This window comes from Pseudophryne corroboree, chromosome 3, assembly GCF_028390025.1.
Source record: "Pseudophryne corroboree isolate aPseCor3 chromosome 3, aPseCor3.hap2, whole genome shotgun sequence".
NCBI classification, from domain to species: Eukaryota; Metazoa; Chordata; class Amphibia; order Anura; family Myobatrachidae; genus Pseudophryne; species Pseudophryne corroboree.
In genome coordinates, this window is record NC_086446.1 from 471,127,387 (window position 1) to 471,154,218 (window position 26,832).

Here is a 26,832-nt window from a genome sequence, read left to right on the forward strand (position 1 = left end):
GTGCCTCCAGCGAAAATAAAAAAGGAAAAATTCTGCATCCTAACGGGTTCAATCCGGTTAGGTATACTCATCATATAGCGCACTATGATCTATACCTAGCAACTATCATATGAAATACGACACCCGAGAGTGCATATAAACTCCACAAAGAATGCTCTTTACTGGATTGAACCCATGACCTAATCACTGTTAGGCCGTAATACTACCCATTGCCACATAACTGGTGCGTTTACGCTGAATTGATATTCATGCCTTGCGCGAGACTATAGTTGTCCTACGTTATCGCGTATACCGCTAAGGCACATGCAGCCTTGACCCCTACTTTATGCAGAGACGAGGTACTATTCAGCCCTTAAACCTTCGCTTTGCGCCCGGACCTTTGGCTTTCCTTTTCCTTCTGTCCTGTCTACCTTATTATGATACCATAAGTGACCATCATATTGCACGTTCACTAAAGTAGCTTTGATGGGTTTTTACTGTGATCGCTACCGCTACTTGCTTTGCCTTGCATTTTGTATGACCGTTTGGTTATGGAACAAACTTATTCAGCGCTTAAAGACATAGCTAGTAAATGTAATATGAATTAAGAACTGGGATTGAACCCATGACCTCAGTGCTGCGAGGCCGTAATGCTAACCATTGCCCCATAAATGGTGCGTTTCTGCTATTCTGCTACCTAAGTGAACATAATACTGCGCATTCCCCAAAGCAGCTTTGATGGTTTTTCTATTGAGATCGCTATCGCTACTTGCTTTGTCTCCCAGGCCTGCCTTTTGTATGACACTCAGGTTATATAACAAGCTACTTTGTACTAAGCGGTTATCATTATAACTCTATACCACATAATACAATGCCAGGGGATTAAACCCTGCGTTTAGCACAGTGGAAGTTGTACTGTGTAGCGCTGGGCTGTACCGCGCTATGCAAATCATGGCCTGTCTATTTTTTATTTATTTTTATTTATTTATTATTATTATTATTATTATTATTATTTTTGGTTTTTGTTACTGCCTCGTTATGCTCTGTGTACCCAGGCATTTTTCTAATGTATGGACTGTGCAAGGCATTGCAAATCGCCTGTGACGCCTTCCGACTAACTGCAATACAATAATAATGGAGCTAAGGCCACGGGTAATACCGAAAAATTTGCTAATATGAACGATATGGTGCGTGACTGTCCCACACTGATCTGTATTATACTGTTCTTATATACCTACTATCAATGCAATAATACATGTTCACGGCAATGCGATGACTGTTCTTGCAGTGTGAAAGGGTCTGAAACGGTATTTGCAAGCCCCAGGAGGTCATAGGCTGTCTCCATGTGTGATGTCAGCCTCCACAACCAGGAAAAAGCTTGGAAAACACAGGAGACACGTGTGAGAGTGGCTTTATAAACTTTTAGACTGCAAAGCCATTATAAAATGTCTAATTGGAGTGATGAAGAGGTGAGGGAGCTGCTTTAGGATCAGAGGGGATGAGGAAATCTGCTGCCAAATTACTGGGACCGTCAAGGATACCCTCATATATAAAACATAGCACAATGCTTCAAGCTGCTGGGTTCCATCGTACTACTATCCAAAATTATTAATAATTAACTTAATTAATACTTATTAATAATGTGTGGGCTAGAAAAGTCCATTTATAATGACAACCACTGTTTCTATGGGTGAAACGGGTTCAGTGTGAAAGGTACCAAAAAAGGTAATGAAATGGTAATTTACTGGTTACAATATGAGATGTGAAATGGGTTTAACTGCTCGGACCCGTTTTAAGAACCGTTTCAAATACCATTTCAAAAGCAGGTTTTGCGATGTGAAAGCAGCATTACTAGTACCTATTCTACCCTGCAATATATACATGCCGTTGCACTTCTGCGATCCTTGCATCAATCGCATACTATAACCCTATCATACTTTATACGCTGTAATTTAATACTGACTCTGCAATGCAACCACTGACCCATGTTATACTGTCTACTATGACACTATTACACACTATGCGCTGCACTAACTCCCACAACCCTGTAATTCTACCCCGCACCCCCTGCCCTTTTATTTCATTTGTTTATGTATTTTTATTTTTACGCCCCCTCCCTCGTATACTGTACACTGGTCACACTGCTGGGAGGGGTTATGTGCAGGGGAGAAGATGAAAGGGAACCACTAACATTGTTGGAGGAGGGGAGATAAGATAACCCCCAGCCAGATAGCGTCTGCTGGACATGCTATCAGTAATTAAGAAGGGGGGAAGCTAGTGTATTACTGTGAGAGCAAAGATTTTATGAGGGAAGCCTTAGCAACGGGGAAGGGGAGGGTTGCTTAGATGTGGGGTTTGCTATCCCTGCAGCAGCTGAATGTCCCATCCTGCTATTATATGATCTGCTTCCCATGCGTTTGTCTTTTAAAACAAACTCCAAGGCTGGAGTGATTATCTTATGCTTCCACATACAATTTATTTGCAGTTTACTGGAGAACGTATAGTAAGGTTCCTGCCCTAACGTCACGATTATACTGGTGGACAGTGCTGGACTTTTCACTCATTATGTTCATTGACCATTGAGGCCTGCTTATCAGACAGTCGCTTTAACCCACTAAGCCACAGCGCAGAAGCCATACCCCTAGCCTGTAAATACATGATACTTATCTGGGTGGTCCCTCTGCGTGCATCCTAAGGAATCATTAGATTGCAAAGTTTCGCGTGGGCTCCCCCCGAAGCTAAGCCGTAAGTAGAAACGAGACGAGTAGTCTGATCATCTGTAAGTAAGTACAGTAAGTGAAAGGGAAAAGTACCATACTACAAATTAACATGACAGAAAAGGGAAAATTTATGGAAATAAATAATTAACTATTTAAGCGTGCTGTCTTGCTGCTGTGGGCTGCGACGGGGTTGGGTACCATGGGGTTGGGTACTGGTGGGCCAGTATCCTGCCCAGTGTGGGTAATGGGCCGGGGGAAGGTGCAGGCCTGCCTGCCACCAGGGGGGGGGGGGGCCGCGCTGTGGGCTGCTGCCCCCACCCCAGCTGTTGCGTCACTGCGTATTGCGGTTGGCTGTACGCAGTTTGCCCCGCCTGCGCTTGTGGCGTGAGGGTGCCCCGAGACAGTATTGGAGGGTACGGGTGGGTTAATTGCAGCGCTGGGGGGGGGGGGGGTGCACGGGCTCCGGCGGTGGTGTCTGTCCCGCCGGAGCCGTTATCTGTGGCTGCTGCCGCTGCTGGGCGCGTACCAGCGTGTGTGGGTACGCGCCGCTACTGTGCAGCGTCGCTGGGGGTGTAAGTGTGGGCTCCGGCGGTGGGGCCTGCCCCGCCGGAGCCGGGGTTTGTGGCTGCTGCTGCGGCTGCTGCTGGGCACGTCCCATCATGTGTGGGTACGTGCTGCTCATGTGCAGCGACGCGGGGGGTGTGCTCACGGGCTCCGGCGGTGGGGTCTGTCCCGCCGGAGCCGCGCTATACTGCTGCTGCTGCGCACGTCCCATCATGTGTGGGTACGTGCTGTTAGTGTGCCGTGACGCGGGGGGTGCGCGTGTGAGCTCCGGCGGCGGGGCCTGCTCCGCCGGAGCTGGGGCATCCGGCTGCTGCGTGACATGATCGCTCGGCGCCGGAAGGGGTGGGGTTGTGTCCTGCGGCTGGCTGTGGGCTGGCGCGCCGGAGCCTGTTTCGGGCCCGCCGCGCGCCAGCCAGGAATGGAGGGATGAAGCGGGCGGCGGTCCCGCCGACCCCGGCCGGGGCCCTCAGGGTTGACCAGCGCCGCGTGCTGGAGTGTCCGTGGTAGCGTCTGCCTGGATGAGACGCCGGGGGGGGGGGCATTCCTTCTGGGCCTGCGCATGCTGGCTGCTGGTGCTGCGTTTGGGGCAGTGTTACATGTTGGTTAATATGATCGCTGCAGTGTATGGAGGGGGGGTATCTGAATGTGGGTTGTGGTATGAGCCTGCCGTGTGGCTATACCTGCAGCGTAGGAGAGGGGGAGCGCGGGGAGGAATAGTAATTGAAAATGTACTTATTCTTTCCTTGATTCCAGGAGCTGTGATGGTGTTGCCTTCTTGGATCCTTGATCAGCATGAAAAGAGGGAGCCTGCCTGGCATTCCTGGTCTTTTGTACCTCCCAGGTAACTCTCCTCCCCTTTTTCCTATAGGATGCTGCTATGCTACCTGCTCTACCCCCCCCCCCTCCCCCTCCCCTCCCCCTTTCTCCCATTCCCTGTCCCAGGCTTCCTTCTTTTAAAAAACCCAGGACGCTTATTTATTCTCAGGCCTATTTGGCCTTCGAATTCTTATTGCATTGATGCGACAAGTGTCAATTACCTGGATGTACAAATTAGGATCTGTAACAATAAGATCATTACTGACATATATGTAAAACCCACAGATCGTAACAATATTCTACTTCCTTCCAGTCACCACCCTGCACCATTGTGCAGGGGTCTTCCGTACTCTCAGATGCTCAGAGTGCGGAGGATTGTGAGTGACGACACCAGAATTGAGCCAGCATTAGATGACATGATATCAAAATTTGTAGCCAGAGGCTATCAAATCTCAGAGTTAAAAGCCATAAAAATCAAGGTCATGAAAATACCTCGATCAAAATTATTGGCACAGGCCAAGAAGAAAAAAACTGGACAGGAGAAGTTTATTTGGGTCAATAAATTTAACACTTTGAGTCACGAAATTAACCGCACCAGTAAAAATTTTTGGCCGATAATACAATCCGACAAACAATTAAGTGCATTATCTAACACCCAATTAATGCCAGCTTATAAGCGCGGGCGTAATTTACGTGACCACCTAGTCAAAACTAATGTCCAGTTTCCAATACCCTCCTTGTCAGCAGCAAAAACCTTTTTAAACCCTCATAAAACAGGGTGTTTTAAATATTTGGGCTGCACTACATGTAATCATATGATAGTGGGCAACAGTTTCAGTCATCCGTATACTGGAAAACGTTATAAAATCCGCCACAGACTTACATGTTCAACAAAATTTGTCATTTATTTATTGAGTTGTCCGTGCGACCTACATTACGTAGGTAAGACGGAATGCACATTTAAGGAACGCATGGCGGGGCATCGTACCACCATCAGAGCAGCTTTATCAACTGGTAGAAGCGACCAACCGGTCGCACGGCATTTTTTGAATGCAAAGCATTCCCTTGCTGTCCTTAAACATCAGATTATAGATCATGTTCCCCCCCTTAAACGTGGAGGTGATAGGGGACTTTTACTACTTAAAGCTGAAGCAAGGTGGATTTTCTTGCTTGATACTTTATCCCCGAGAGGGCTTAACGAACACTCAGGGTTACACTGCTTCCTTTAAAGCATGACAGGCCGGCCTTCATCCCTAATCAATTCTATTTAGATTTCTCTGAGTAAAGTGATTTTTCTCCGGGTTATGTGAAATAAGTACATCCCTGCTGGGGTTCAAATAGTGTAATTTTTCCTCTGTCCCCCTCTCCATTTAATGGCTAGCCAGTTTTCTATTTAGTAGTAGCTAATTTGTAACATTAGCTTGTTACATTGAAATTTTCATGTAACAACTTTTTTACATTATATTGCAGTATCCACAGCAGTCAGTACTTTTAAAAGTGTAAATATATGCACAGCATTATTCTTATCAGGATTGCATCTATATGAAGCTCCGTTTTCATGCATATTTTCTACTATTTAATCATGTTTTGGTCGTAACAATATGCTGAACATAACTAGAGTTAGTCTTGTTTATTGATTTGCTTGTATGTTGCTTTGTGTCACACAGCTTATGCTGTTAATTGTTCACACAGGTGCTCTGGGCTCTCCGTGACGCTGCGGCCGGCGCGGCTCTATGACGTCATTTTTGATGGACCGAGACGCGACGGACGGCGGCCGCCAGGGAAGACCTCAGACAGGTATAAAGGTATGTGATGTTAATGTTTGTCTTCTGTCCTGAGGAAAATGTTCATCTAAATAACATTGAAACGTTGACAACACAGCGATTGTGTCCTCTTTCATTCCCTAACCGGGAGCCGTGAGTGCCGCCGACTATTCTCTTTATATATATATATATATATATATATATATATATGTGGGGGGGAAATCATCCCCCCAAAACATCGGAACATCGGTCAGCACCATTGGAACTACACGACCATCGGAAACATCACGACTTTCCGTTTAACGGATGGGGCAGCCACCAGGTACTCATGGGCGGATTGGGCGGGATTAATTTACACTTCTCCAGTGGCTGCTATTATCTACAGTTGCTGGGGGAAGATCCTGCCATGCTGACCGATCAGCAGTGATCGGTGGCTCGTCATACACTGGGGGAGGGTGCGGGGAGTCCGGAAGTCCCTCTGTGAGCAGCAGCAGAGGGAAGCTTCTCATCCCTGGCGCTGCAAACACTCTCTACCTGACTGCTCGCATCCTGTGTGACCAGGTCAGATAAAGCACTTGCACGCATGGTCGCATCTGATGAGACCATGCCAGGCAAGTGGTTAAATGAACTTGGAAATGTATACTAAAATGGATTAATGGATAAGATCTAGGTTGCAGGATAGTAAGGAGGTAAATGTTGCCAGTGGACAATGCTTAAAGTGGTCCTAGAGAGGTGGTGGAACTCACCCCCCCTCACCATGGCGCCCATGTAATAAAGGTATTGTGCACACCATAGGGGCGTGGTCTCGAAAAGAAAGGGGGTGTGGTCACACAAAAGTAATAATGCCCACACTAGTAGCACCCAGTGGTCGATGTGGAAAGTTTGAAGTGCGGCTATGGACAAGTGAAGGTTTTAATTATGTGCGTGCCGAAGGCGTGCTCGCTCTGGAAAAGAGGTGTGTCCACTCAGAAGGGGGCGTGTCCTTCAGTGTAGTTTACCACACCATATACACCTTATACACATTATGCACCACAATAGTAGGACCCTTTACTGGTGCCCCTTTCACATTATACCACACAGTATCAGCCGAAATTCACATTATACCACACAGTATGAGCCAAAATTCACATTATAGCACACAGAATGAGCCGAAATTCACATTATAGCACACGGTATGAGCCAAAATTCACATTAAAGCACACGGTATGAGCCTAAATTCACATTATAGCAAACAGTATGAGCCGAAATTCACATTATAGCACATGGTATGAGTTTAAATTCACATTATAGAGTGACAGGGAGAGTGACAGCAGGGACATGGAAAGTGGCAGCAGGGACAGGGAGAGTGACAGAGAGAGGGACAGCAAGGGCATACAGTACGCACTAGGGTGAGAGAAAGGCAGCAGGGTAAGATTACCTGTTTAGAGCGGCGGTGGTCTGCGGTGCGGTGGATGAGGAGGCTGTTGTAGGCGTGGGGGGGAGGAGGCTGTGGGCCTCGGAAATACTGCAGAGGAGGAGGCTGTGGGCGTGCAGAGGTCTGAGGGCAGCAAAAGAGGCTGAGGGTGGCTGCAGCGGATCTGGGACCAGGCTGGCTTTATTATCCCCCAGTGGTAATGCTTCTGCAGTTATGACCCCAGTAGTTTACCTTCCCTTTAGTTTAGCCTCCCTGTAGTTTAGCCCTCATGTAGTTTGCCCCATGTAGTTTAGCCCCCAGTGGTAATGCCCCCTGCAGTTATGCCCCCATGTAGTTTAGTCCCCATGTAGTTTGCCTCCCAGTAGTTTAGCCCCCAGTAGTTTGCCCCCTTGTAGTTTAGCCCCTGTAGTTATGCCCCCATGTAGTTTGCCCCCTTGAAGCTTAGCCCCCAGTATTAATGCCTCCAAGTAGTAATGTCGCCAGTAGTTAAGCTCCTGTACTTATGCCCCCAGTAGTTTAGCCCTCTTGTAGTAATGCCCCTGTAGTTATGCCCCCAGTAGTAATGCCCCTGTAGTTATGCCCTCAGTAGCTAGCCCCCTTGTAGTTTGCCCCCTGTAGTTTAGCCCCTTGTAGTAATGCCCCTGTAGTAATACCCCCAGTAGTAATGTCCCTGTAGTTAGGACCCCAGTGGCTTGCCCCCTTGTAGGTTGCCCCCAGTAGTAATGTCCCCAGTAATTAGCCCCAGTAGACGCACCGCTACACACATGAAAAACAAAAAACACATCATACTCACCGTGCCCCGCTCCCGCGTCTGACTGATGCAGTCCTGTTGTCGTCTGATCCTCGGCACTTTGAGAGAGACGTCATGACGCCTCTCCCATAGCGCGCACTGACAGAGCCGGAGAGGTAGCCAAGCGCCCGCTGGTAATACAATCTCAGCGGGCGCCCGACATCTCCCTGCGGCGCCGGGCTAACATCGGGTGTGGGGAGCCGGAGGAGGCGAAACTGCGTTCTGTCTCCAAGTGGAACTGACGGATTGCAGTTCTGCCCCGTTCCAGCTCACTTTAACCCCTGCCAGTGGAGTATCCCAGTGATCTGTACTTGGACCAGTGCATTTAATATTTTTATTGATGACATTGCAAATGGTATTGAAGGGAAACTACTGTATGCCTTTTTGCAGATGACACAAAGGTATGCACCAAGGTAGACACACCAGGAGGGGTAATACAAATGATTGAGGATCTAGGTAGACTAGAGGATGGTCAAGAGAGTGGCAATTACAGTTTAATGCCAACAAAAAAAAAAAAGCAAAATCATGCACTTGGGTCTCAAAAATCCACAGGCTAAATAAAGTGAAAGGGATCTAGCAGTGTCACTATTTCAGGGAACTTAAAGATGGGTAAGCAATGTAACAAATCAATGAGGAAGGCAAGTCAGATGCTTGGCTGCATTGGGAGAGGAACAATCAGCAGAAATAAAAAAGTAATAATGCCACTGTATAGTTCATTGGTATGGCCTCATCTGGAATATTGTGTTCAGTTCTGGAGGCCATATCTTTAGAACGATACAAATACATTAAAGATAAAGACTGTACAAAGAACGGCAACTAAAATGGTGCATGGCCTACATCACAAAACTTACCCAGAAAGACTAATAAATCTCAATATGTATAGTTTGGAGCAGAGAAGGGAAAGGGGGGACACAGTGGCGTTTCTAGAGAGGAGGAGGCTTGTGTGAAGGCTCTGGCTGGGCCTCCTCCTCTCTAGCGGCATCGCTCTGTAGACTCTGGGCACTAGGGTCCCTAGCACTGTCCCAGAGTCTACAGTGCATGCATAGATCTCCAGGAAGATGGAGTGGCAGCAATTTTCCCAGTGATTTACCTACTGGCATGCACAAAACGCCGGGAAAATGGCACAGCGGGACTCTGGAGGGTAAGTATTTCTATTAATGGGTGCAGGGTGTGGGCCCCCCGGGGGTCCAGGGGGGGAGGCCCACACACTGCACCCATTGTAAATACGCCAGTAGGGGGACATGATAGAAACTTTCAAATATATTAAAGGTTTTAACAAGGTACAGAAGGGAGACATTCCTCAAAGGAAGAGGAGTATTAGAACATAAGGACATTCACTGAAACTGTTGGGAGATAGGTGTCACAACTGAGGGCCTGAGCTGACGGGAGGCAGCCTCAGTTGTAGGGGCTGAGATGTAACAGAACCTGGGAGGTTGTATCAGACCCCTAGACATGTAAGTAACATGTAGAATAACTGCCCGAAGGCGTGACCACGACAACCAGGATAAAAGTCAATGATGTTTATTATGACAAACTCCGTAACACAGCAGCAGTAAAAGGAAACATAAAAGTCAACAGAGGATAAATACAATTCCTGGGTACTACAGGGTGGCAAGGGCCACAGGCACTGGTAGTGTGAGACAGTTCTTATAATCTTCTAGTTGGAAAGTCCTTACCAGGCCTGACTGTAGCAATGGAGAGAACCCAGGATCGTACCAGCTGATGTTCCAGGAAAGGCTGGGCTGCTGAAGGTAAAACGGCTGCTGTGGATACTGGCTGGAACCAGACTGTTGTTGGTACGGAGTGGATACTGGCTGGAACCAGTTAAATAATAAACGAACTTGAGAGCGATGAAATAATAATGAAGTTTGGAGTTTGAGAGCGGTGAAGTAATAATACCGGTGGAGAGTGGTAAACTGCAGAAAAGGACACCGGCCCTTTAAGAGAAGCTATACACTGCTGGAAGCTGGGCTGGAAGCAGGTGATTGTTTGAGAGCGGTGAAATAATAATACCGGTGGAGAGTGGTAAACTGCAGAAAGGACACCGGCCCTTTAAGAGAAGCTGTACACTGCTGGAAGCTGGGCTGGAAGTAGGTGATTGTTGTAGCTGGAAACAGGTGAGTCCAGAATGGATCGGAGAGTCAGGCTACACCGCAGATGGAATGCTGGTGCGGGTCTCTATAGCAGAAGTCTGGAGACAGGAGCTGGAACCTGGAAGACAACCACAGGAGAGAGACAAACTGGAACTAGGTTAGACAACCAAAGCACTGACGCCTTCCTTGCTCAGGCACAGCTTACTTATACCTGCAGCAAGGAAGGGGTTGGCTAGGCAATTATGCAAATCAACAATACAGACAGCAGATTGGTGGAAATGCTCAGATGACAAAATCCAAGATGGCTGCGCCCATGCAGACACTTGGAGGGAAGTTTGGTTTGTAATCCATGTGAGAATTGAAACAGTAATGGCGACGCCGGCCACAGGAGACAGGAGACGCCAGACTGACAAGCGCACATTTAACCACGCGGGCACAGCGGAGGCCGCGGCTGATGAAATCATCACTCTGACATTCTGCATGTGGAAACTCAGGAACAGCGGGATCCGGTCCTGGAACGCTGAGCCAGCCTTAGGAGGCATCTGAAGGGTAAGTAATGGCGTCCAGATACCCGGATCGTGACAGCACCCCCCCTTTAGGAGTGGCCCCAGGACACTTCTTAGGCTTTAAAGAAAACTTTGCGTGGAAATTTCGGACCAAGGCAGGAGCATGGACGTCTGAGGCATTGGTCCAAGAGCGTTCTTCAGGACCATAGCCCTTCCAGTCAATGAGGTATTGTAACTGACCGTAACGGAAACGTGAGTCCAAAATCTTGGCCACCTCGTACTCGACTCCCCGTTGAGTCTGAACTTTGGGAGCTGGAGGAAGTGCGGAATGAAACCGATTCAGGATCAGCGGTTTCAACAAAGAAACATGAAATGTCCTGGGTATTTTCAAGAAGGATGGTAACTGTAACCTGTAGGCAACAGGATTGATGACTTGTTCAATCTTGAAGGGTCCGATGTAGCGAGGTGCAAATTTCATGCTGGGAACTCTCAACCTCAAATTCTTCGTGGACAGCCACACACGATCACCCACCTTGAGAGCTGGAACCGATCTACGCTTCCTATCGGCAAACTTCTTATACCTGAATGAGGCTTTAAGCAGGGCTGCGCGGACGTTCCTCCAGTTATTTGAAAACTGACACAAGGTGACATCCACTGCTGGAACAGAAGTTGCGGGAAGCGGTTGGAATTCTGGGACTTTAGGGTGGAATCCATAATTAATGAAGAATGGTGTAGAAGAAGATGAGAAATGGTATTGATTGTTGTGGCTGAACTCGGCCCAAGGAAGGAGTTGAACCCAGTCATCTTGAGAGGAAGACACATATATACGGAGGAAGGCCTCCAAGTCCTGATTCACCCTCTCGGTTTGACCATTGGTCTGAGGATGGTAAGCCGTGGAAAACTTTAACTTGACTTGGAGGGCTTGACACAAACTTCGCCAAAATTTGGCTACAAATTGTACTCCACGATCCGAGATGATCTCTTCAGGAAGACCGTGAAGTCGGAAGATCTCTTGTATAAACACTCGAGCCAACTTGGAAGCTGACGGAAGACCGGTGAGAGGGATGAAATGTGCCATCTTGGTGAACCGGTCAACTACCACCCAGATGGTATTAAACTTGTTGCAGATAGGTAGATCGGAAACAAAGTCCATCGACAAATGGGTCCAAGGTCGACGGGGAACAGATAATGGAACCAGTTTCCCCGCAGGCGACTGGCGGGAGACTTTGTGTTGGGCACACTTTGGGCAGGAGGCAATAAATTCCATAACGTCCTTCTTCAGAGTTGGCCACCAGTAGGACCTAGAAATAAATTCAAGGGTTTTCTGAATGCCTGTATGTCCAGCAAAACGGGAAGCATGGGCCCAATGCATGAGCTTCTTCCTTAGAACTGGCTTAACAAAACTTTTCCCTGGTGGAGGCGTAGAGTCCATCCCTACCGTGGAGAATGCCAACGGATTAATAATAGGATGCTTGTCTGCAGACTCGGACTCATTTTCTTGCTCCCATGAGTGGGAAAGGGCATCGGCCTTACGATTCTGAGAACCCGGACAGAACTGGAGTTTAAAGTCAAACCTAGAGAAGAAAAGTGCCCATCTGGCCTGACGAGGATTCAGACATTGTGCGCCTTTGAGATATAAAAGATTTTTGTGGTCGGTAAGTATGGTGATTGAGTGGGAAGCTCCCTCCAACAGGTATCTCCACTCCTCCAGAGCGAGCTTGATGGCTAGCAACTCCTGATCGCCAATGGCATAGTTGCGCTCAGCTGGGGAGAACTTCCGGGAGAAGAAACTGCAAGGATGTAGATGTCCATCTTTGGCCCTCTGGGATAACACTGCTCCTACTCCAACGGAGGAGGCATCTACCTCTAAGATAAAAGGAGAGTCGGTGTCGGGCTGTTTCAGAACTGGTGCAGAGATGAACCGTTGCTTCAGAAGGTGAAAGGCCTGTGTAGCTTCCTCGGACCACTTGGACGGATTAGCACCTTTCTTGGTTAATGCAGTGATAGGCGCCACAATGGTGGAAAAGTCTCGTATAAATTTTCTATAATAATTGGCGAACCCTAAGAACCTCTGGACCCCTTTGAGGCTTAAGGGTATAGGCCAATTCTGGATTGCTTGGAGTTTCTCAGGATCCATCTCTAGTCCGGAACCGGACACAATGTAACCTAGAAACGGAATGGTTTTAACTTCAAACACACACTTCTCCAATTTACAATAGAGGTGATTGACACGGAGACGGGAAAGAACCTCTTTTACCCAGAAACGATGATCTTCGAGATTATTAGCAAAGATGAGGATGTCGTCTAGATAAACCACGACATGGCGGTACAAGATGTCCCTGAAAATCTCATTCACGAAGTGCTGGAAGACTGCTGGAGCGTTGCTCAATCCGAAGGGCATGACGAGGTACTCATAATGTCCGTCACGGGTGTTAAAGGCGGTCTTCCACTCGTCACCCTCACGGATTCGGATGAGATTGTAGGCACCCCTCAAGTCCAGCTTTGTGAAAATAGTTGCACCACTAACTCTATCAAAGAGCTCGGTAATCAGGGGTAAAGGGTATCGGTTCTTGACGGTAATGTCGTTCAGACCTCTGTAGTCGATGCACGGACGCAGACCACCGTCTTTCTTCTTAACGAAGAAGAAGCCTGCGCCGGCTGGAGAAGAAGATGGTCGGATGAAACCCTTCGCCAGGTTCTCTTTGATGTACTCTTCCATGGAGTGTGTCTCAGGCAGAGACAACGGATAAGTTCGGCCTCGCGGTGGAACCTTCCCTGGAATGAGGTCGATTGGGCAGTCCCATTCTCTATGAGGAGGAAGGATATCAGCAGAGGCTTTACTGAACACGTCCATGAAGTCTTGATATGGAGGAGGCGGAACATCAGATGACCTGGGGAAGGAAGAACAAACAGGAAGAACTTTGGCTAAACAAGTCTCAGCACAGGAGGGACCCCATGCCAGTATTTGCGTAGTCGTCCAGTCAATTGATGGGTTGTGGAGACGGAGCCATGGAAGGCCTAAAACCACTGGATGTGTGGCTCTTGGAATCACTAAAAAAGAAATATACTCAGAATGAAGAACTCCCACTCTCAGACGAACTGGAAGAGTCCTTAAGGAAATGACTGCGTCAAAAATCTTGCTGCCATCCACGGCAGTCAAAGAGATGGACGAGGACAGTCTCTCGGTGGGTAGGGACCACCGTTTAACATAAGCTTCGGTTATGAAATTCCCAGCTGCTCCGGAATCAAGGAGGGCAATGACGTTCCTGTAACGTTGAGCAATTTGGAGCGACACTGGGAGGTTACAGTCATGAGGAGATGGAGAGGAGATCATTACTCCTAGCCGGCCCTCTCCTTGGCGAGCTAGGATCTGGAGTTTCCCGGACGTTTGGGACAGGCATTGATAGTGTGCAATGGAGCTGCACAGTAGAGACAGAGAGACTCAGAGAGACGTCTTCGGCGCTCAGCGGGAGATAGACGGGAACGACTAATTTGCATAGGCTCATCCTTGGATGGAGATGGTTGACGAGGAGGAGGAGCAGAAGATTTAGGAGTAGATGATCTTCCTCGCTCGGTTGCTCTCTCTCTGAAACGTAGATCAACCTTCGTGCAAAGAGAAATTAGCTCATCCAACTTAGAGGGCAAGTCTCTGGTAGCTAACTCATCCTTGATGCGTTCTGATAAGCCATGCCAGAATGCAGCATACAGGGCCTCGTCGTTCCATGCCAGTTCGGATGCCAGGATTTTAAACTGTATAAGATACTGTCCCACAGTACGTGTTCCCTGGCGTAAACGGAGAATCTCAGATGAAGCAGACGTTATCCGGCCTGGCTCGTCGAAGATGCGCCTGAATGTAGCTACAAAGTCAGTATAGGAGGATAGCAGGGGATCAGACTTCTCCCATAAAGGTGATGCCCAGTCAAGGGCTGAGCCACTGAGAAGGGAGATGATATAGGCAATTTTGGTACGGTCACTGAAGAAATTGCCAGGTAGAAGCTCAAAGTGGATTTCACATTGATTGAGAAATCCCCTGCAGAATGTCACGATCCGGGTATCTGGACGCCATTTCTTACCCATCAGATGCCTCCTAAGGCTGGCTCAGCGCTCCAGGACCGGATCCCATCTGTTATCCTAATGTTCACATTCCTGCATCCTCTCCTGTCTCTCTGAGACGCTGTCACAGTAACGCCTTATTACATCTGGCATGGCGTCTCCCGCGGCCTCCGCCGCCGTCCCTGAGCTTCTGCATGCAGAGTGTCAGAGTGGCGATTACGTCAGCCGCGGCCTCCGCTGTGTCCGCGTGGTTGGATGTGCACTTGTCAGCCTGGCGTTTCCTGTCTCCAGTGGCCGGCGCCGCCATTACTGTTTTCATTACCACATGGATTACAAACCAAACTTCCCTCCAAGTGTCTGCATGGGCGCAGCCATCTTGGATTCTGTCAGCTGATCATTTCCTCCAATCTGTTGTCAGTATTGTTAATCTGCATAATTGCCTAGCCAATCCCTTCCTTGCTGCAGGTATAAATACACTGTGCCTGAGCAAGGAAGGCGTCAGTGCTTTGGTTGTCAAACCTAGTTCCTGTTTGTCTCTCTCCTGTGATTGTCTTCCAGGTTCCAGCTCCTGTCTCAAGACTTCCACCATAGAGACCCGCACCAGCATTCCACCTGCGGTGTAGCCCGACTCTCCAATCCTTTGTGGATTCATCTGTTTCCAGCTACAACATTACCTGCTTCCAGCTCAGCTTCCAGCAGAGTACAGCTTCCCTTAAAGGGCCGGTGTCCTTTCTACACTTTACCACTCTCCACCGGTATTATTATTTCTCCGCTCTCAAGTTCTACATTTCAGTTCATATTTCATCGCTCCCAAGTTCATTTATTATTTAACTGGTTCCAGCCAGTATCCACTCCGTGCTAACAACAGTCTGGTTCCAGCCAGTATCCACAGCAGCTGTTTTATCTTCAGCAACCCAGCTTTTCCTGGAACACCAGCTGGCACAATCCTGGGTTATCTCCATTGCTACAGTCGGGCCTGGTAAGGACTTTCCATCTAGAAGATCATAAGAACTATCTCATACTACCAGTGCCCTGTGGCTCCTGCCATCCTGTAGTACCCAGGAACTGTATTTATTCTTTGCTGACTTTTACGTTTTCTTTTACTGCTGCTGTGTTGCGGAGTTGTCATAATAAACATCATTGACTTTTATCCAAGTTGTCGTGGTCACGCCTTCGGGCAGTTATTATTCATGTTACTTACATGTCCAGGGGTCTGATACAACCTCCCAGGTTCCGGTACATCTCAGCCCCTACAACTGAGGCTGCCTCCCGTCAGCTCAGGCCCTCAGTTGTGACAGTAAGCACTGACCTAATGAATCCAGCCGGAGACCAGGATCAAGCGGCCAGGCCGATGCAAGAACTGGCAGCCCGACTAGAACATCAGGAGGCTGCACAGGGCCACGTCATCCGCTGTCTCCAGGATCTCTCTACTCGGCTGGATGGGATTCAGACAACTCTCCGTGGATCAGGCACGTCTGGTGCGTCAACCACAGTGACTCCAGCTATAACCCCACCCACCTTACCCATTTCTGCTCCACGTCTTCATCTTCCAACGCCAGCAAAATTTGACGGATCTCCAAGATTCTGCAGGGGATTTCTCAACCAGTGTGAGATTCAGTTTGAGCTACAACCTGGCAATTTTCCCAGTGACCGTACAAAAATTGCCTACATTATTTCTCTTCTCAGTGGCTCAGCCCTTGATTGGGCATCACCGTTATGGGAGAGGTCCGACACCCTGCTATCTTCCTACACTGCCTTCGTGTCAACATTCAGGCGCATCTTCGACGAGCCAGGCCGGGTAACCTCAGCTTCATCCGAGATTCTCCGTTTACGCCGGGGGTCACGTACTGTAGGACAATATCTGATACAGTTCCAGATCCTGGCATCCGAACTGGCATGGAACGACGAGGCCCTGTATGCTGCATTCTGGCATGGCTTATCTGAGCGTATTAAAGATGAGTTAGCTACCAGAGACTTACCTTCTAAGTTAGATGAGCTAATCTCACTCTGCACGAAAGTTGATTTACGTTTCAGAGAGAGAGCAACTGAGCGTGGAAGATCATCTGCTCCAAAATCTTCTGCTCCTCCTCCTCGTCAACTGTCACCATCTAAAGATGAGCCCATGCAACTTGGTCGTTCCCGTTTAACTCCTGCTGAGCGCCGAAGACGTCTCTCCGAGTTTCTCTGTCTCTATTGTGCAGCTCCGTCTCACACCATTAATGCCTGTCCCAAACGTCCGGGAAACTCCAAATCCTAGCTCGCCAAGGAGAGGGCCGGCTAGGAGTAATGATCTCCTCTCCATCTCCTCAAGATTGTAATCTCCCAGTCTCGCTTCAAGTTGCTCAACGTTATCGGAACGTCATTGCCCTCCTTGATTCCGGAGCAGCTGGGAACTTTATTACCGAAGCCTATGTTAAACGGTGGTCCCTACCCACCGAGAGACTTCCTTCGTCCATTTCTTTAACTGCCGTGGATGGCAGCAAAATTTTTGATGCAGTCATTTCTTTAAGGACTCTACCAGTTCGTCTGAGAGTGGGAGTTCTTCATTCCGAACTTATTTCTTTTTTAGTGATTCCAAGAGCCACACATCCTGTGGTCCTGGGCCTTCCATGGCTCCGTCTTCACAATCCTACAATTGATTGGACGACTACACAAATCCTGGCATGGGGTTCCTCCTGTGCTGAGACATGTTTGTTTAAAGTATTGCCTGTCTGTTCTTCCTCCCCCAGGTCGTCTGATGTTCCACCTCCTCCATATCAAGATTTCACGGATGTGTTCAGTAAAGCTTCTGCTGATATCCTTCCTCCTCATAGAGAATGGGACTGTCCGATTGATCTCGTTCCAGGGAAGGTTCCACCTCGAGGCCGAACTTATCCGTTGTCTCTGCCTGAGACGCATTCTATGGAGGAATATATTAAAGAGAACCTAGCAAAGGGGTTCATTCGACCTTCTTCTTCTCCAGCCGGCGCAGGCTTCTTTTTTGTAAAAAAGAAAGATGGTGGTCTGCGGCCGTGCATCGACTACAGAGGTTTGAACGACATTACCATCAAGAACCGTTATCCTTTACCCCTGATTACTGAGCTCTTTGACAGAGTTAGCGGAGCTACCATCTTTACAAAGCTGGACTTGCGAGGTGCATACAATCTCATCCGGATCCGTGAGGGTGACGAGTGGAAGACCGCCTTTAACACCCGTGACGGACATTATGAGTACCTCGTCATGCCCTTCGGATTGAGCAATGCTCCAGCTGTCTTCCAGCATTTTGTCAATGAGATCTTCAGAGACATTCTATACCGTCATGTCGTGGTCTATCTAGACGATATCCTCATTTTTGCCAACGATTTAGAGGAACATCGTTTTTGGGTTAAAGAGGTTCTGTCCCGTCTCCGTGTCAATCATCTCTATTGCAAATTAGAAAAATGCGTCTTTGAAGTCAAGTCCATTCCGTTTCTAGGGTACATTGTGTCCGGTTCCGGACTAGAGATGGATCCTGAGAAACTACAAGCAATCCAAAATTGGCCGGTACCCTTAACCCTCAAAGGGGTCCAGAGGTTCTTAGGGTTCGCCAACTATTACCGAAAGTTTATACGAGACTTTTCCACCATTGTGGCGCCTATTACTTCTTTCACTAAGAAGGGTGCTAACCCGTCCAAGTGGTCTGAAGAAGCCATGCAAGCATTTCATCTTTTAAAACAAAGGTTCATCTCTGCGCCTGTTCTGAAACAGCCTGACATCGACTCTCCTTTCATCTTAGAGGTGGATGCCTCCTCCGTTGGAGTAGGAGCGGTGTTATCTCAGAGGGCTAAAGATGGCCATTTACACCCTTGCAGTTTCTTCTCCCGGAAGTTCTCCCCAGCTGAGCGCAACTATGCCATTGGCGACCAGGAGTTGCTAGCCATCAAGCTCGCTCTAGAAGAGTGGAGGTATCTGTTGGAGGGAGCTTCTCATTCAATCACCATACTTACAGACCACAAGAACCTTTTATACCTGAAGGGCGCACAATGTCTCAACCCTCGTCAGGCCAGATGGGCACTTTTCTTTTCCAGGTTCGACTTTAAACTCCAGTTCTGTCCGGGCTCTCAGAATCGCAAGGCCGATGCCCTTTCCCGCTCATGGGAGCAAGAAAATGAGTCAGAGTCTTCAGACAAACATCCTATTATAAATCCGTTGGCATTCTCCACGGTAGGGATGGACTCTACGCCCCCATCAGGGAAAAGTTTTGTGAAGCCGATGCTAAGGAAGAAGCTCATGCATTGGGCCCATGCTTCCCGTTTTGCCGGACATACAGGTATCCAAAAAACCCTGGAGTTTATCTCTAGGTCCTATTGGTGGCCAACTCTGAAAAAGGACGTCTTGGAGTTTATTGCATCTTGCCCAAAGTGTGCCCAACATAAAGTATCCCGCCAGTCGCCTGCGGGGCAACTGGTTCCACTATCCGTTCCCCGTCGACCATGGACCCACTTGTCGATGGATTTCATTACAGACTTACCCATGTGCAACAAGTTCAATACCATCTGGGTGGTAGTTGACCGGTTCACCAAGATGGCACACTTCATTCCTCTCACCGGTCTTCCGTCAGCTTCCAAGTTGGCTCAAGTATTCATACAAGAGATCTTCCGACTCCACGGTCTTCCTGAAGAAATTATCTCAGATCGAGGAGTTCAATTCACAGCCAAATTCTGGCGAAGTTTATGTCAAGTCCTCCAAGTCAAGCTAAAGTTTTCCACGGCTTACCATCCTCAGACCAATGGTCAAACCGAGAGGGTGAATCAGGACTTGGAGGCCTTCCTCCGCATCTATGTGTCCTCCTCTCAAGATGACTGGGTTCAATTACTTCCCTGGGCCGAGTTCTGTCATAACAACCAGTATCATTCTTCATCTGCTTCAACACCATTCTTCACTAACTTTGGATTCCACCCTAAAGTTCCTGAGTTCCAACCGCTTCCAGCAACTTCTGTTCCCGCAGTGGATATCACCTTGCATCAGTTTGCCAATATCTGGAAGAGCGTACGATCAGCTCTGCTCAAGGCATCGTTCAGGTACAAGAAGTTTGCGGATAAGAAGCGTCGAGCAGTTCCTGCTCTCAAGGTGGGTGATCGGGTATGGTTATCCACGAAGAATTTGAGGTTAAGAGTTCCCAGTATGAAGTTTGCACCTCGCTATATCGGTCCTTTCAAGATTGAACAAGTCATCAATCCTGTTGTTTACAGACTCCAGTTGCCTCCCTTCTTAAAAATACCCAGGACATTCCATGTTTCCCTGTTGAAACCGCTGATCTTGAATCGGTTTCATTCCTCACTTCCTCCAACTCCGAAAGTCCAAACTCAACGAGGCGTTGAGTATGAAGTGGCCAAATCCTGGACTCACGTCACCGTTACGGTCAACTACAGTATCTTATTGACTGGAAGGGTTACGGCCCTGAGGAACGTTCATGGACCAATGCTTCTGATGTCCATGCTCCTGCCTTGGTCCGGAGATTCCATTCCAAGTTTCCTCAAAAGCCAAAGAAGTGTCCTGGGGCCACTCCTAAAGGGGGGGGGGGTGCTGTCACGATCCGGGTATCTGGACGCCATTTCTTACCCATCAGATGCCTCCTAAGGCTGGCTCAGCACTCCAGGACCGGATCCCATCTGTTATCCTAATGTTCACATTCCTGCATCCTCTCCTGTCTCTCTGAGACGCTGTCACAGTAACGCCTTATTACATCTGGCATGGCGTCTCCCGCGGCCTCCGCCGCCGTCCCTGAGCTTCTGCATGCAGAGTGTCAGAGTGGCGATTACGTCAGCCGCGGCCTCCGCTGTGTCCGCGTGGTTGGATGTGCACTTGTCAGCCTGGCGTTTCCTGTCTCCAGTGGCCGGCGCCGCCATTACTGTTTTCATTACCACATGGATTACAAACCAAACTTCCCTCCAAGTGTCTGCATGGGCGCAGCCATCTTGGATTCTGTCAGCTGATCATTTCCTCCAATCTGTTGTCAGTATTGTTAATCTGCATAATTGCCTAGCCAATCCCTTCCTTGCTGCAGGTATAAATACACTGTGCCTGAGCAAGGAAGGCGTCAGTGCTTTGGTTGTCAAACCTAGTTCCTGTTTGTCTCTCTCCTGTGATTGTCTTCCAGGTTTCAGCTCCTGTCTCAAGACTTCCACCATAGAGACCCGCACCAGCATTCCACCTGCGGTGTAGCCTGACTCTCCAATCCTTTGTGGATTCATCTGTTTCCAGCTACAACATTACCTGCTTCCAGCTCAGCTTCCAGCAGAGTACAGCTTCCCTTAAAGGGCCGGTGTCCTTTCTACACTTTACCACTCTCCACCGGTATTATTATTTCTCCGCTCTCAAGTTCTACATTTCAGTTCATATTTCATCGCTCCCAAGTTCATTTATTATTTAACTGGTTCCAGCCAGTATCCACTCCGTGCTAACAACAGTCTGGTTCCAGCCAGTATCCACAGCAGCTGTTTTATCTTCAGCAACCCAGCTTTTCCTGGAACACCAGCTGGCACAATCCTGGGTTATCTCCATTGCTACAGTCGGGCCTGGTAAGGACTTTCCATCTAGAAGATCATAAGAACTATCTCATACTACCAGTGCCCTGTGGCTCCTGCCATCCTGTAGTACCCAGGAACTGTATTTATTCTTTGCTGACTTTTACGTTTTCTTTTACTGCTGCTGTGTTGCGGAGTTGTCATAATAAACATCATTGACTTTTATCCAAGTTGTCGTGGTCACGCCTTCGGGCAGTTATTATTCATGTTACTTACATGTCCAGGGGTCTGATACAACCTCCCAGGTTCCGGTACATCTCAGCCCCTACAACTGAGGCTGCCTCCCGTCAGCTCAGGCCCTCAGTTGTGACACAGAACCTTGGAGATCCATCAAATTTTGCTGGCGTTGGAAGATGAAGATGTGGACTGGAAATGGGTAAGGTGGGTGGGGTTACAGCTGGTGTCACTGTAGTGGACGCACCGGACGTGCCAGGTCCACGGAGGGTCGTTTGAATCCCATCCAGCCGTGTAGAGAGATCCTGGAGACAGCGGACGATGTGGCCCTGTGCAGCCTCCTGATGTTCAAGTCGGGCTGCCAGTTCTTGCATCGGCCTGGCCGCTTGATCCTGGTCTCCGGCTGGATTCATTAGGTCAGTGCTTACTGTCACAACTGAGGGCCTGAGCTGACGGGAGGCAGCCTCAGTTGTAGGGGCTGAGATGTAACAGAACCTGGGAGGTTGTATCAGACCCCTAGACATGTAAGTAACATGTAGAATAACTGCCCGAAGGCGTGACCACGACAACCAGGATAAAAGTCAATGATGTTTATTATGACAAACTCCGTAACACAGCAGCAGTAAAAGGAAACATAAAAGTCAACAGAGGATAAATACAATTCCTGGGTACTACAGGGTGGCAAGGGCCACAGGCACTGGTAGTGTGAGACAGTTCTTATAATCTTCTAGTTGGAAAGTCCTTACCAGGCCTGACTGTAGCAATGGAGAGAACCCAGGATCGTACCAGCTGATGTTCCAGGAAAGGCTGGGCTGCTGAAGGTAAAACGGCTGCTGTGGATACTGGCTGGAACCAGACTGTTGTTGGTACGGAGTGGATACTGGCTGGAACCAGTTAAATAATAAACGAACTTGAGAGCGATGAAATAATAATGAAGTTTGGAGTTTGAGAGCGGTGAAGTAATAATACCGGTGGAGAGTGGTAAACTGCAGAAAAGGACACCGGCCCTTTAAGAGAAGCTATACACTGCTGGAAGCTGGGCTGGAAGCAGGTGATTGTTTGAGAGCGGTGAAATAATAATACCGGTGGAGAGTGGTAAACTGCAGAAAGGACACCGGCCCTTTAAGAGAAGCTGTACACTGCTGGAAGCTGGGCTGGAAGCAGGTGATTGTTGTAGCTGGAAACAGGTGAGTCCAGAATGGATCGGAGAGTCAGGCTACACCGCAGATGGAATGCTGGTGCGGGTCTCTATAGCAGAAGTCTGGAGACAGGAGCTGGAACCTGGAAGACAACCACAGGAGAGAGACAAACTGGAACTAGGTTAGACAACCAAAGCACTGACGCCTTCCTTGCTCAGGCACAGCTTACTTATACCTGCAGCAAGGAAGGGGTTGGCTAGGCAATTATGCAAATCAACCCTACAGACAGCAGATTGGTGGAAATGCTCAGATGACAAAATCCAAGATGGCTGCGCCCATGCAGACACTTGGAGGGAAGTTTGGTTTGTAATCCATGTGAGAATTGCAACAGTAATGGCGACGCCGTCCACAGGAGACAGGAGACGCCAGACTGACAAGCGCACATTTAACCACGCGGGCACAGCGGAGGCCGCGGCTGATGAAATCATCACTCTGACATTCTGCATGTGGAAACTCAGGAACAGCGGGATCCGGTCCTGGAACGCTGAGCCAGCCTTAGGAGGCATCTGAAGGGTAAGTAATGGCGTCCAGATACCCGGATCGTGACAATAGGTTCAGGCTATACTTGAGGAAATTGACTTCACAGAAAGGGTAGTGGACAAGTGGAATAGTCTCCCAGCAGCGATGAGCCTCCCAGAAGACTGACCGCATCGTCCCGATGATTAGAATCCCGACACATGTAAGGTATACTTACCTTACCCCAATGCGCCCCTAACCCTTCCCTCCCGCAGCCTAAACCTAACCCTCCACCCCCGCAGCCTAACCCTGACTCTCCCGGTAGTGCCTAAACCTAACCCGTCTTCCCACAGCCTAAATCTAAGCTTTCCTCCCCCGCAGCCTAGCCCTCCCTTTCCTGCAGTCTAATCCTAACTCTCCACCTGCAACCTAAACCTAACCCCCCCCCGGGTTACCTGCATGGTTTCCTGGTATATGCTTGCTCAGGATCCCCCGTCAGGGCTGCTTTTAGAAATTGTTGGGCCCGGGACTGACAAAATAAACAGGGCCCCTCCCTCCCCCAAAAAAGATTCTGCCGCACTTCTCCACCCCTATGTGATGATGTACATTGTGACGTTACATATAGGTGGAGAGTTGCGGATCTACAGGAACGGTTCACAGAGATCTGATGCACAGAGAAGGCTTGTTTTAAGAAGTCCTCCCTGCACGTCAACCTGCTGTTGATTCACAGACTGGTGCAGCTCCACAGGTATTGGTGATAGGACCCGGGGTGGGCCCCTAGGGATTCCGGTGCCGGGATGGTGTTACTTGTCGGAATGCAGGCGCCGGCATATTCCAGCATCCTGTCAAAACAGATCAGACCTGGGCCCGGGTAATTAGTACCCTCTACCCCTCACCCCCGTTTGGTGCCACTGCATGATTGTATGGATTTTTCAATAATAAAACATGCAGTTTTGAAGCAGTGGCAAACTGACTTGTTTCACTGCTCAAAGCAATTCCTCAGAGAATGAGATATATGCTGTGATTAGTCTTTTCAAATCATCTCTTTTGATTTCCATTTGCATATTATTAACTAGTAAACTAATACAGCTGCTAGTGAATGTTTTAACTTATGTTCTCTTTGAGAATTACATATGTTACATAATGATATTTATGGGTATCAAGAAACCTAAAACAGCAATCAGCCATGTATAATAATAAATGAAGAACACTGAAATTCTAATGCTTCTTTAAAACTTTTTTTTTATATATATATATATATATATATATATATATATATATATATATAAGCAGTTTTCTCACAATTTATTTATATAATATAAAAAAATATAGAGACACTTAGAATTGGGGATTGGATTTTTGGAACAAAGTTAATGGCCTCTTATTCTAGCATCACAAGTGCTGTGTCTTATACATATGTCAGATACAATTGTTCCTGAGTTGGAAGTGACTGAGCCACAGCTGGGTTGTTAACACAAGTGTACGACAAGGTAGTCAATATGTCTAACACACTACCACCGCCCACTCAGAAAAACAGAGCTAACAAAAGGTTGCTATGCATGACAGCAAACACCCTTACAGCAAGGGTCAACGTCTCAAGCACCAAAACAGGAAAATGAAATAGTCAGCTACACCTATGTGGTATAACTTCTGATTTAGGATTCGTTTTCACCCAATCAGTTACATATATCTTTAATGGGTGAGGATGTATGGTGCACAGACATCCCTCGGTTGACGGGAGCCTGCATCACAGACCCTCCAACCAGAACAGGCCACTTTGTGTGTCTGCAGCAGGTCCCCCCTATTCAATCTATTGGCAGTGCCATCTTCTGTGTGATGTATTAGAAAGAAAGATGGCGGTGCCACCGACAGAAGGTAGTGTATGTGTGTGTGTGTGTGTGTGTGTGTGTGTGTGTGTGTGTGTGTGTGTGTGTGTGTGTGTGATGGGGGTGCCGCATGAAGGGTAAGGGGGGCTACTGCACACGGACCCCTAAAGACATTAATCAAAATAAATATCTAAAAATAATGGCTGCTATAAAGAGAGATACCCAAGGTACAATCAAATGGGCACTTTTACGTATTTCTTAAAATAATTTTAATTAGAGCACCCTGTGTCGATATATATCCTGCAATTAGAGGGAACAAATGAGAGCTAATCACCTGAAAATATGTGCCAGTGACCTTATACCATTCACTGTAAAAGCTGAGTGTAACCTAACTGGACCATGGAAAATGAATTATGTTCTTGAACGAGAATGTCTGTTCTTGAAACCACCATCGATGTGAGCCGTTGCCTTCATACATACTGTAACAAAGAACAGGATACAAATAGATGTAAATAAACTCCGCATTTTTTCCATGCTGAGAGGTTGTCCAGTGTACATTGTGATTAACAACAGTGTTTGTACTGCGGTAGTACACCAGCGTGATCTGCCCAACTGCTTGTGGCTTATGGTCCCTGTCCACTTTAATCCCACCAGACCCTGATATGAAGAGACCTGAGGAAGCCTTAGATACACTGATCCAAAGGTAGGTATCAAGCGTATCAACACTGCCAATGGTCTATATAAACAAGTGTTGACTGAAGTGTATTAATATGGTTTCTCTGGAGTGTTACTAAGATTTACATGACCTGATATATTTCTCCAGCCTGCCACACCATTATTTACTTGTTAAATAACTAAACAATACCTCATGTCTGTAGGTGGATTTTTGATACATGAGTTAACATAACTGGGTGGTGATAAAGGTAAACCACTTTTTCCGTGTCAGCAGCTTAACACAAAGGCATGTTGTAGAGATACTATGAAACAACACAACATGACAGAGTATCTAACAAGGTGTGCTATAATTACTATATACTGGTGTGAGAGCAGGGGAAAGAAACCACAACATCTAGAGGAACCAGGTATAAGCAGCAGGATAACACCCCACTAGAACCAACAGACATCTAAGAGTGTAATGGGGTCCTGTAATCTCTTAAACCAGAGAACAACTGAATTCAAAGTACTGTATAATCTTTATTAAATATATATTTTAAAAAAAACATGAAACAAAACTTTTTTTTTTTTACTTTTTTGAAAACAATTTTGTAGATGAAAACCCAGGAGGAAACATTTATCAAGATGTGCACTAAGTGACAATGCTTAACTGAACATTTTACTCCTGACCACGCTGGAATACTGAGGTTTTGCATCAAGTTAAGTTCTGTGCTAAACTGAATGAGAACTTTCTCAGGAGGATGCCCCTTCCTCCAGTATTACAGAAGAGGACTCAAGCTCTTCAGAGACAGCTTCTGTCTGCTTCTCTGCTCCAAGAACTGGAGAGCTTCCTGAAAAGGCAGGTAAGTGGCTTAATTTTGCTGGGTTATCATTTGCTTTTGAAGTCCTTTATCTTGCTTGGTAGTTGGTACCATGCATATTTTTGGAAAATTGCATTTATTCCATGATACAGTAGGTCCCCTTTTAATCATGCTGCAAAAGCAACTAACAATCTACAGCTGGCACATGTGCTGCAATGAAGTGTAACTGGCACAATATCGCAATGTGTGTTTACCCTAAAATCGGCCAGATAACACAGATGACACTGGAAATGGACCTGATCAGTCCCTATGGTGAACACCAATATGTTTGTCCAAATTAGACAGTAATCCTTTTCATCACTGCTCTGGCAATGCAGCAAGATCTTTTGCCTAGCAAATGGCTGCTCATTGTAGCCTAAGCCATTGGGGGATATAGGGCTTAATTCAGATCTGTTAGCT